Source organism: Hipposideros armiger, unplaced genomic scaffold, assembly GCF_001890085.2.
Source record: "Hipposideros armiger isolate ML-2016 unplaced genomic scaffold, ASM189008v1 scaffold_504, whole genome shotgun sequence".
NCBI lineage: Eukaryota > Metazoa > Chordata > Mammalia > Chiroptera > Hipposideridae > Hipposideros > Hipposideros armiger.
Window position 1 is genome coordinate 287,552 of NW_017731854.1, and position 13,205 is coordinate 300,756.

A 13,205-nucleotide genomic window follows, 5' to 3' on the forward strand; every position below is an offset into this window, starting at 1 on the left:
ATGGCAACCCACTGCCACAGGGGCTGCAGCCTACGCCGTCGCCGGCGACTCATGGCAGCCCAGCTCCAGGTTGAGCTGTTGTTCAGCGTCTTAGCTGTGGAGGGCAGTGTCACTGGCCCTCATATGTGGGATCCGAACCGGGGCCTTCTGGCATCCCAAGCCAGTTCTTAACCATCGCGCCACTCGGCCGGCCCCATCCTGATGTATCTTACTCCCTTACCCTAGCTGTCACTTTAGAGCTGATCATTCAGTCTCCAAATTATTTTTCTAATTTGTACTGCCTCTGGTTCACCTATGTTATTCTTCCAGTTCTGGCCTTTTCTGTAAAAGGCCAGAGAGTAAATATTTGAAGCTTGCAGGGCCTTACGGTCTGCGACAATTGTTCACCTCTGCAGTTACACCATGGAAGCTGCCATGAGCTGTATAAAAATGAATGGGCATGGCTGTATTCCAGCAAAGCTTGATTTACACATGTATGATTTGACCAAGGAAGGTAGTTTCTGACCCTGCAGCTTAATCAGCTCCTTGCTCATGGTAAATAACACTGTACTTTATACGAACTCAAAAGTCATGTATAATTTCTTATAGTTGTTAATTATTTTGATTTTGCCTGTGTTTTGTGCTTTGTGAGGAAATGTTTAAGCAATATTAAGAGAAGGTAAGGAAAAGGGAGTGAATCCCCACATAAACACACTATGGTCTACTATGCTTTAGTAGTTGTTTCTATTGTCCTATGACCTTGTATACTTACTTTTTTTTTACCATCCTATTTTTTAAAATAGAAATATATGCTGATGGTAATGTTAAAGATAAGAAAAGTCAATGATACTTGTTAAAGATGGTAAGTCAGACTTCATTCAGGACCATTGTAATAAGTATAGGGACCACTGTAAGGATTTTACAGTGACAGAGAGAGGTTAGGCTTAATTCCAAATACAGCATGGGAAAATGAGAATTTATAGCAGCGGATGAGGGGTGGGGGTCAGCAGACAGAGCATTACTAAGTGGAAACGGGAGTAAGAGGGATTCTGGCTAAATCAACAAGATTCTTGCTGAAGACAAGCTGGGCTTCTCAGACACAAACTTGGGGCAGGTGGAGGATGAGGAACCTGGTTAGATATTGAGGATGATCAACTATCCAGGGGGGTATTCTGGCTACAGTGATGTAGCAGGTTTTTTGCTAAAAAAAGATTTTATAAGGAAGTGCACAAATGGGACTAGGGGAAGGTTTAGGAGCCTGACTGAAGTTTGGTCAAGCAAAAGGAATTTTGTTGGCAAAAAAGAAAGAAAGAAAATGGAAAAGGAAAAAGACATTGTATTTTATTTCATTTTGCTATCAAGGGAATTCTATCATGATTCCAGAAATTGATCATTTTAGTGCACGACCCACCAGTAAGAGTTTGGTGTCCTTTTTTAAACATATGTTTATAAAATACATTAATGTATATCACTACATTTGGTTTTTTGTTTATGTTTAAATATATTTTGCATAATATATAAGGATAATATTAGTTTAAGATAGTACTTATTCAGAGGTTATTTTGTGCCAGGCATTATTCTGAAGTTAAAACTCAGAAGATATATGTGGAATTTGTTCTATGAATTTAACCACTGTATAGAAGAGGAAAAAAAGGTAAAATGTATTTACAATTTTAAAGCAATGATGCAGAGACCACATTATTCACCCTTGTGCTGGGATGAACACTATCACATATTTCTGTGGATTTATGACCTGAGGGATGCAACCTGCCCAAAACCTGTTTTGTAAATAAAATTTGATTGGGAAAGCCATGCACAATCATTTAATTGTCTATGGCTGCAGTGGTGAAGTTCAGTAGTTTTGAGAGAGGCAACATGGCCCATAAAGCCAAAAATATTTACTATCTGGCATTTCCACCACTGGGGTTTCAGTGTGGAGCCTGGGGGGGGGTTCTGTCTTTGGTATGCTAATTAGGATGAGATCCACACTTGGGCAGTTAGAGTGGGGCAGGCATCCTGTGTATTCATAACTATTGAGTTTTCGGAAAAGTCATGGCGCATTTTTGCAATGAAAAAATACGTCATGACTTTTCCGACAACCGAATACTTCAAGGGGTCCTGTTGTCTGTTCCCCCCATTCTACAACCTCCCAGGACTTTCTGCTTCCCATCAGATCCACCTTTCAGTCCACTGACCATGATTGTGACCATCTGGGCTGAAGTGGTCAGAGGAGAGAAAGAAAAAATAAAAATGATGGGGGCGGCCCCACTGCCTTAGAATTGCAAATCCCCACAGTGGAGAAGAAAGTCCACCTACTCTTAGATTTCCTTCTTGTGAGTTCCCGTAGCTGCCACTTTCACCATGACAACAGGGTGACCTCCAGATTCAGGAAGGAGTGGTTAGGGGGAAAGAAAAGGGGGAAGGAGAGGGAAATTCTGCACTCTCTGAGTGTAGAGGTTCCATTTTTTAATCCTCAGACTAAAACCAGAGGGCTTCTCACAACCGTGCTCACCTCTGGGTCTCTGGATGTGTTAAATTCAGGATAGGAGACACACAAGGGAAAGAAAAGAAACAAAAACTCACCACCAATTAATCAGTAGTGTAATACTTCACAATCCAGTGTTCTTCCTCAGTCCGCTGTTACTATTTACTTTCAGTGTCTTCAAACTTTCTTAGCTCCATTAAGTTCAGTGGGACAGGCAGGGTGTAATGTGCTTATCCCATCATACCTGGAAAAGGAAACATGAAGGTGCTTGTCCCACCTTTTAAATTTTGGCCAAAAATATATTCAATTCATGTTCACAGATTCATATTTATACTCATAAAACATCATGTGAAACCCAAGGTCTTCATTTTAGTATTTATGATTTTCAATTCTGATTTAAGCTATTTGTATTCTTAGTAAAGTTTTAAATCCTCATCAATTATAATGATGTTGAATATCACTTCTTTTATTATTTGAATAAGAATGCCACTTTTAATATGAAATACAGGTTTTAGTAAATGTTTCCTATTATAGTATGTCTGTAATTTTCCGCTGCAGCGCACCTAGTGGGTAATAAGATGGGCAGAGGACTTGGCTGAGTCTCATGTTGTATTTTAAATTTCCACGAATTTTACATGACATGGGTTTATTTAATATAATTTTAATACTTGTGGTTTGATCCAGCAAACTTTTGAAATAAATATAATGGAAGTATTTATACCAACTGCAAAATGGACCCTTTGCACTTGAAAGTAAGTTTTCATGGAGCTAAGTTTAAAATTCAGAACTTCCTGAACATATGAGGTGTGATCTAAAGACACAGGTTGGGGGAAAGGAAAGGGGGAAGGAGAGGGAAATTCTGCACTCTCTGAGCGTAGAGGTTCCATTTTTTAATCCTCAGACTAGAACTAGAGGGTTTCTCACCACAGTGCTCACCTCTGGGTCTCTGGGTATATTTATGAGTGAGTGTATGTGTTTATGTGAATAGACATATGACCATAATAATGGTAGGAACAATGATTATACATAGAACTCTGATGGCATGGTTTGTGTCAGAACTCTACTTACCAGGATTTTTCAATCACAGAAATTTTGCATGATGTACTATCATTTCACCCATTAAATGGGTGAGGACATTAAGTATATACTTGTTAGAATAACTGGTTGAAGTTCATAATGGCCTTAATAGATATTGTCAGAACCCTGAAACCTATCTCTCTACATGCAGACACTACCCTCTTCATGTTAATGGATAACTCCTTAAATCTGTCCATTTTTCTCAGACCCATGAGTATGATGGGTCTACCGTGGATCACAGAGCTGCCCTCCTGTCTCACTCTCTCTTCCTCACACACTGACCCAGAAGCAAACATACTAGGGGTGCCAAAAAATTGTACACATTGTAAGAGATGTTATCTATGTATTACATTTCCAAGTTGAATTGAATTATGGTAGCCATGTATAGTATGATGTTCTCTCAAAAGATGGCATTAATAAAATGAATGCTAGCGTCATTCATTGGATTCCAATTTTAATACAGTTTTTTCCTTTCTTAAAATGTGTATACATTTTTTTGGCACCCTCTGTATATTCAGAACACAACTCCATGTACCCAATGCCCAAAGAGTTATGGGGGAGAGGAGGGCTTTGGGTCTGTTGCTTGTTGTGTGCTTAAGAGTTTTGTCCTGGTGCAATGCATGTTCCCCAAACATGGTATAGAGATCAGGAAGTGGACACGAGGTCTTCACACCTGCAGCCGTGAGCCCTTGCCCATGAAGAAGAGCTGGATTTCCTAGTATTCACCTGGTGTGTAACTTTCTCATGGATTCAGAATATTGCACTAATTTGTGGCCAAGTCATACTTAGTCATTGTTTTATCCTCATGTTCAAACAAAACAAAATGCCATTGACCTCTGCACTTCACAAATTTCTGAGCCCTAAAATGTTACATCATCAGTGCAGATGGTCAGCAGGAAAAAAGCAGTCGGTAAGACAGTGTTTAATTTCTTTTTTTTTTTAAGAAATTTTATTGGGGAACAGTGTGTTTTTCCAGGACCCATCAGCTCCAACTCAAGTAGTTGTCTTCAATCTAGTTGTGGAGGGCACAGCTCCTTGGCCCATGTGGGAATCGAACTGGCAACCTTGGTGTTATGAGCACTGCACTAACCAGCTGAGCTAACCGGCCGCCCCTAATTTCCTATTTATGTTAAATCTGAAAACTAGCAGTCCGAGAAAATCTCTAAAAATTAACCAAAAATATGGAGCAAACAACAGGCTCCATAAATACTAGTTGTTGATTTTTCCCTGGCCTAGTATTTTTCTATCAAGAGTGATGAGTGGGCTAAGAAAAGAAAAAGCTACACACAGAGAGAACACTGTACTATTTTGTTCATCATAAAACTAGGTATTGCTAAACATTTAATTCTGTATGTTCATAGGCAAAGGAATTGGGATTTCATTAAAATATCTTGATCACCCACAAGGCACATATACCTAAGGTGAGAAGGTATCACCTATGTTGGTGAATTACAGAAATCATGCCATATTCACAGATTTGTGAGGAGAATGAGAAAAGAAGTGAGGATAAATCAGTAGGCAGGACTATAAAAAGTGATGTGTCACTTTTATCTCTATACAGCAGGTTGCCACTAGAGAATTTCAATCTACTAGAAGACCAAATAACGTTTTGTATACTTGTGTGGCTAATGTCAATAAGGAAAGGGGTGCAGCATTTCCTTCCCTTTTGCAAACTGAAATATTGAGCCACACACATGGTACCTGCTCTGCTCAGTGTGGAAGACACACTGGTGTCCAAGTAGAAACATTTCCTGCTGCCTCACATATGGCAATAAAGTGGGAATTCTGACAGAGAAATGATTTTCATTGACATAAAAAGATATATAAAAAGGAACAGTAATGGGCTGGCTGAGTGGCACGTTGGTTAAGAGTTGGCTTGGGACGCCAGCTCTGAGCAGCTGGGCCCCGGTTCAGATCCCACATGAGGGCCTGTGACGCTGTGCTCTCTACAGCTAAGATGGTGAACAGCTTGACCTGGAGCTGAGCTGCCGGGAGTCACCAGCATTGGCGTAGGCTGAAGTGGGGCTGGTGAGCAGCTGGTGTGAGCTTTTCATGGCAGCTCACAGCTGCCATGAGCCACTGCCTAATGGCTCGCGAGTGACTGCCTCACCTGAGAAGAGCGCAATGATAATACCTACCTGAGCCTGTGAAGCGACATCCTCCACAACTAGACTGAAGAACAGAAGGACAGCAACTTGTCTGTTCCCCTTCCCCGATTCCCCAATGTTGTTCCCCTCCCCCAACTCCCCAATTAAAAAAATCTTAAAAGAAAAAAAAAGGAACAGTAAAGTATATTGTTATGGACTGAATGTGTATCCCCGACTCACATATCGAAGCCCTAACCCCCAATGTGATGGTCTTGGAGGTGAGACCTTTTGGAGATGCTTAGGTTTACATGAGGTCATGAGGGTGGGTCCCCATAATGGGATTAGTGTGCTTAGAAGAAGCTTGATTTATAATGGGGTCATGTCCCAATAAAACCATGTATCTTCAAGTGCACCCAATGAGGAAAGGCCCCACGAAAGCACAGGAAGAAGGAAGCTGTCTATAACGCAGGGTGAGGGTTCTCACCAGTAACTGAGTCAGCCGACACCTTGATCTTGGACTTACTAGCCTCCAACACCATGAGAAAAATCTGTTGTTTAAGCCACTCAGTCTGTGTATGCTGTTATTGTATCGCACACCTACTAAGACACGTGTCTAGTAGAGTGAGACAGAAATACTGAAAAGTATGAGCCTCAGCATGAAAACGTCTGAAGCTCTGTGGACATATTAACTATTATATAAAGCACAACTAGGTTGTGAAATCATCATATGTCACATTCATGAGTTCTGAGTTTATTAACATATTCATCAACTTTATGGGGGTATCGGTCTTAGGAATGTTGTGGATGGAATTGTCAAGCCTAGGGACTGAAAACGTGCTGAAATGAATCTGCCCTTCAAGGACAGAGTCTGGGCAAGCAAAGGAGGTTAAGGAGCAACGCCAAGACGTCCTTCCACCATTGGCCAAGGGTTTTCGGTGGACACCCTACTCTGCCACGTAAGCATCCCTGGGAAGTACTCAGAGTTAGACCAGGAATGTTCCTTCACATTCATACTCTAGCTGCCTCTTCATATCCTTGGCATATTTGTCTCTGCAATTGTTGGTGTTGATTGAATTTGAATTTTTATGTTCTTCTATGGAATGAATGGTCCAATATTAAATACAGAAGTTTGTTTTTTCCAGGACCATCATTTCTTTTTCTTTTGCAAAAAAAAAGGTCTTTTTAAAAAAAAAATTCAGCCATACTAGATTGAGGTTTTAACCAGAACTTATTTTGAATATATAAATGTCTAACTACCATGCTGTACACCTGAGACTAATAATATTGAGTGTCAACTATAATTGAAAAATTAAAGAAGTTATTTTGAAGGAAACATATTACATAAAATTTGACTAAAAGGAAAGAAAAATTACCACTTAAAGTTTATATGGTTGCTTACTTGTAATATTTTAGCAAGCATGTTTTTTTAATGATTTTAAAATTTCCAGCTTCATTGATATATAATTGACATATAACCCTATGTCAGTTTAAGGTGGACACTGTGTTGATTTAATACGATTACATATTTCAAAATGATTAGCACCTTAGTGTTAGCTAATACCGCAATTATGTCACATAATTACCGTTTCTTTTTGGGCTAAGAACATTTAACACCTACTTACTTGGCAACTTTCAAGTATATAACACAGTGTCATTAACTGTAATCACCATGCTGTACATTAGATCCCAGAGTTCATGTATCTCATAACGAGAAGTTTCTACCCTTTGACCAACATCTATCTCCCCATTTCCCCCAACCCCCAGTCTCTGTGACTTCTATTCTACTCGTTTCTTTGAGTTTGGTCTTTTCAGATTCTGTATATAAGTGATATTATGTAGTGTTTGCCTTTCTCTGTCTGACTTATTTCACTTAGCATAATGCCATCAAGTTTTATCCACATTGTCTCAAGAGGCAGGATTTTCTTCTTTCTCATGGCTGAATAATAATAATTATTATTATAATATAATAATAATAATAATATACATACACACATATATATACTATATCTGTGTATATATATATACACTGATATATATATACACACAATATTAGCAGTCATTAATATTGTTGCAATTGTCTAGTGTACCTCTGTCAATGGATGAATGAAAAATGATATACATATATATCATATCTTCTTTATTCATCCATTGACAGGTATACCCTAGACAATTTCAACAGTATTAATGACTGCTAGTGTTTATAAAGAATGCTGCATATCCCAGGTACTGATTATAAATGTCTGTCATAGTTTAATTAATGCTCATGGAAAACGTATGCATTGCATAATATGCTACGTGTACAGACAGATAAGGAGGGATTGGTTCCAAAATCACTGAGAGAAGAGATGCTGAGCTCATGACGCCAACCCCACACTTCCTCTGCAGAGACCACATTCCTGACCACCGTGCTGGGTACATAGCCCATGAGCTTCTGTAGCCCCTGATCATTCGTTGTGCACAGCTTTGGGATTCTTTTAAATTTTGCTCTCCTAAAACTTTCCATGGTATTTCCTTGTATCTCTAGGCCACTGTGACTTTCCAGTTTACTGTTTTTTCTTGATATTTCAATATTTACCTTTTGTTCATTTTATTATTGTTGTTCTTTGCTACAACAGTGTTGGAATAAACATCCCTAAACATATAACTAAACCCACATATGCTTTTTTTTTAAAGATTTTATTAGGGAATTGGGGGAGCGGAAGAGCGTTGGGGAATTGGGGAAGGGGAACAGACAAGTCGCTGTCCCTTTTGTTCTTCAGTCTAGTTGTGGAGGACGTTGCTTCACTGGCCCAAGTTGGCACCATCATTGCGCTCTTCCCGGGTGAGGCAGATTGGTCGCTGGCTTCTGGACGGCCGCTCACAGCGGCTCTTGGTAGCTCACACGGGCTGCCAGCTGCTCACAGTAGCTTATGGCAGCCCACTGCAGCAGGGGCTGCAGCCTACACCACCGTCGGCGACTCACGGCAGCCTAACTCCAGGTCAAGCTGTTGTTCACCATCTTAGCTGCAGAGGACAGTGTCACTGGCCCTCATGTGGGATCTGAACCGGGGCCCTCTGGTGTCCCAAGCCAGTTCTTAACCAATGCGCCACTTGGCTAGCCCCACATATGCATTTTGTTAGAGAGATTCATAGGGCCACAAGCTGTTACTTAACAATTTTGCTAGATCCTGCCCAATTGCTTTTAAAATCTCAATGTCACAAAATGGCATGATTATCTTGGACTCATTTTTCTAGATAGACTGAGAATCAGTTTCATATTTATAAAACATCACCTCATATATATTTTTTAAATAATTTAACCATGTTGCTTTCATTAGCTATTTCACTAATGTCTGTTTTTATTACCTCTGCAGCATTGGGTCAGCTCCCCACCTGAACCATTGGGGAACAGGCAACCAGAGGACAAAGCAGAAGCTGAGGAAAGGGGAGAATGGTGGGGAAGGGCTTTGACGCCACTTCCGGTGCATTCTTGCTTTCAGACGGCTGTACAGGTGTCGCATGAGCATGTTGTAAGTAGCAAGGTATGAAACAATAATATCTTACTGTGGTTGCATACAGAAGTAATGAGTTTATTATTTTTATGCATGACAAAATCTCAAGGTGAGCAGGCCAGGCCCCTTGGGAAGCTTAAGAATGTCCTCACCGACCCAGCATGCATCTGATGTCCATTTTTGCATCCTCCTTGGGTAGCTTTTCTCCTCTTCCTCCAATTCTGGAGGATGCCTTGAAGAAGGAAATGGGGATTCCTATCAAATGCCTGTGGGGGATGGCAGTCATGTGGGGCACTTGTCACTCCTGCCAACCAAATTGCTTCCACATATGGGTTTACTATTGGGTTGTCAGAAAAGCCATGACATATTTTTTTCTGTTTTTCATTGCAAAAATGCATCATGACTTTTCCGACAACCCAATATTTTCTTCAGTAGAGACCACTTGATATATGTATATATTTTTATTGGGGAACAATGTGTTTTTCCAGGACCCATTGGCTCCAAGTCAAGTGGTTGTTTCAATCTAGTTGTGGAGGGTGCAGCTCCTTGGCCCATGTGGGAATCGAACCAACAACCTTGGTGTTATGAGCCTGCGCTCTAACCACCTGAGCTAACCGGCTGCCCAAAGACCCACTTGATATTTAAACTAAACCATGGCACACAGCTGCTGTGCCCTGATAGTTTATGAGAACGGCTTTGAACAAAGTCGGACACCTAAAATGAATTTAGTGAGTATTAGCAGTGATTTGAGTTATACCTCATAGGCATTTGTTTTTATCCTCAAAAAATCCCAATGCTGCATTCATTTCCACATGTTACAGATAAACAAACTGAGACTAAATGAGCCCACCTCTTGTTTGGCTCTGTGCCCTACATGGCAGGACTGAGCTATGAAGTGACATAAGCAGAGACCATTACATTTGCTTTTAAGCGTTAACTTTAAGCATTGCCATCCCAAAAAACGTAGCACGGTGACTGGCCCTTTAAAAGTCCTTTCTCTGTCTTACCTTCTCCTTTGTTCCCTGTATGACCCTCCTATCTTATAGCAATGCGCTCTGTGGGCACACACTGAGGTCTTACGTTGACTCTGACTTTGGCTGTGACCTGAGTGTCAGTCCACACATTGTAATAGGTTCTGTCTGGGCTGGCACTAAACCATAGGCAAGAATGTCCTTTGGTGGACTCTAAATTTGGAGGAGCATGTCCCATATGGTGCTGCCTGGGAGGCCAGAACCCTCTAAGAAAAATAGGAGACCTGGGCATTTCAAGGACACACACTCAAGATGCTGGTAGCAAACACAATGTTGCCGCCCATGACCTTGAATGGAGAAAAGGTGTTCTTATTAAAAGTCCATGTCTCAGTCCACCTGGAGGAAGAATGTGCTAGGCAGGTGAAAGGGGCGCACAGAACTCTGGGTGTGTCCTCAGTTATATTGGAACAGGGCAAGCACAAGCAATTATGGAAACTCCTGCAGGTCTGCTGAGAGCCCTGTTTGGTGCCGAGGGCATGGAGGTGTGCCTGCAGCTTGGTTCCTGATCTCACTGTGATGTTCAATGGCACGAGAGCATCTCTTGTAAGCTTATGACCAAATCAGTTTTGGGGGGGGCTTTCACAATGAATCCTAATTTTTATTGAAATATAACCTTGTTTAAGTTTAAGGTGTACAAGGTGTTGAGTTGATACACTTGTGAATTGCAATGTTATCACCACAATAGTGTTAGCCAACATCTCTATCACGTCACATAACTGTCATTTATTTTTTTGTGGTGATAACATTTAAGATCTTGTTTCTTAACAACTTTGAAGGTTATAATACAATGTTGTTAATTGTAGTTGTTATGCTGTGCATTATCCACTCAGAAATTATTCATCTTCTTACTACAAGTCTCTACCTTTTGACCAGCATCTCCATTCTACTCTCTGTTTCTACAAGTTTTGCTTTTTTTAGATTCCACATACAAGTAAAATCATACAGCCTGACTTCTCTCCAAATAGACACCTTCTCTGAGAGACCAAGGACACCAAGAGAAGGGGATTTACACAACGACGTACAAGTACCTGAGAAATAGTGTACAATATGTGTGCATTTGAATAGCGACACTTCTCTTTTTTAATTTAATTATTAGTTTCAGGTGTACAAAACAACATAATGATTAGACATTTACACCTCTCACAAAGTGATAACCCCACCAAGTCTACTACCCCTATGACATCGTACATAGCTATTACAATACCATTGACTATATTCCCTATGCTGTACTTTACATCCCAAGACTATATGAATATATATTTGACTAAACATATACCAGGGGTGCCAAAAAATGTATACACATGACTTGTATTCATTTTTTCTTATTGGTATATATTGAGCATTACAGATTTAATACAGTTTATTATTTTCTTAACACAGGTATACATTTTTTTGTCTCTCTCTCTCTCTCTCTCTCTCTCTCTGTGTATTTAATTATCGTTGGCACTCAGTATTATTTCAGATGTACAGCATAGTGGTTAGGCATTTATATAATCTTTGAGAGACACTTCTATTTTGATCACAGCTTTATCACCATTTTCTACAATACAGTCTGGGACAGCTTTGGTATCAAATATATCTATATTTTAATGATTAGATATGATACAACGTTTTAAATGTGGGTAAAGCTGATGTGGTAACTCAGACTCAGTTATCTGTCAATTCAAGTTTTACCCTCATCTTCCTCACCAAGTTAGTGGCACAAAAATAGGTTACTGGTATTTGAAGCACTACTAGAATAATCATTTCTTTCACTCCTTCATAAAAAAATTCTAAAATTCATAACAGGTATTCTAGGATTTCAGGTGGAAGCTCCTTAGAATTTCCATCTATTAAAAATTCATTTCCCAACAATTTTCTGATTCATTCCTTCTGCAAACCTTGACTGAAAGATTCCTATACACCATGCTTTAGGCTTTTGATTAATAGTGTTTCGGTTAAGTAAATAAAATCCAAAAAGAAGACAAAAAACCTTGCAGTTCTGATACAATTAGGAATGTCAAAGTTAGAATTTTTATAAAATCCTTTTGATTGCAAATGACTGGGACATAGCCTATGTCATCAGATCAAAGAATCATCTATTGAAGATGCACCTTAGTGAAAGACAATGGCCCAAGTGCATTATAACTTAATGCTCATAATCCTTATTTTGTACTTATTGAAAGAGCCCTTTGCACATTATACTTAAATGTCTCCTATATACATAAAAATGAAACAAATTAGTTAGGTTCTCATAAGTATCTTCACATTTGCATGCAAATCTTCAGAATCAGATTGAATCTCAGGCTCACCAGTGTCCAAGATGTTCCATGTAATATCTCCCTGTGTGTCATGACCAGAGATGGTGCTGTGGCATTTCTTAATAAAGTAACACTCCTTTATCCCCAAGACTTCTCTCCAAGTCACTTCCACCAGATCTGCAAAACTTGATGCTGGTGATCTCACCTGAAAGTGCCAAAGAAAGGCTCTCAGACCAAGTTTACATGTGTATATGCAGTGGCAATGTGCTTCCTGAGATGCCATTCATTATAAGAAGCTTTTTCTCCCTAGGATGGAAAATGCAAGAAAATGTGCACGTTGAAATTGATGAAATGGCTTATAAAAGGAGCACTGATTACTGAGCTTGGCGAATTCTCGGGGAATGCATAGTTAACTTGGATCCTGCAAGGTGAGACTCCCCACCAAAATCAAAGAATGGATACAAAGGAGGTGAGAAGAAAACTGTATTTACTTGTGGTTTGTGAAGGAGCTGGCTCAGCCAGAGGCACAGCCCTCCTCCCCTAGTGCTGACCTCCTGAGGGAACAGCTTCAAATCCCGTTCTTATTTGCAAAAATTGGGGGATTACAGGGAAGGTAACAGGAGGAGAGGTGAGGCGTGCCAGAGATTGGAATAGCATTATTTGGTTTTGAACTTCAAGAAAAGGAGTCTTTTCCATCACCCCGTGCCCACTGCACGGGAGGGAGCTCACAGAGGATTAACAGGCACGAAGTTTCCATATCCTCTGAGGTTCCAGTACAGCAGGGTTGCAGAAAACTTAGAAAACTCAAGCGTGGG

The 13,205-nt window shown here is 40.1% G+C and overlaps 1 long non-coding RNA gene across 11 annotated transcripts in view; it reads left to right on the top strand.

Annotated features, from left to right (window-relative positions):
- LOC109396128 (uncharacterized) overlaps positions 1–13,205 on the top strand; it is a 75,772-nt gene that overhangs the window by 10,688 nt on the left and 51,879 nt on the right. For 9 of the 11 annotated variants that reach the window (XR_002126788.1, XR_002126785.1, XR_002126787.1 and 6 more), the window contains exons 3-4: positions 8,982–9,149; positions 12,701–12,859. This is a non-coding gene — a long non-coding RNA (uncharacterized LOC109396128). The remainder of the gene's footprint in view (positions 1–8,981; positions 9,150–12,700; positions 12,860–13,205) is intronic. The other 2 variants (XR_002126786.1, XR_002126791.1) reach the window with 2 other exon arrangements.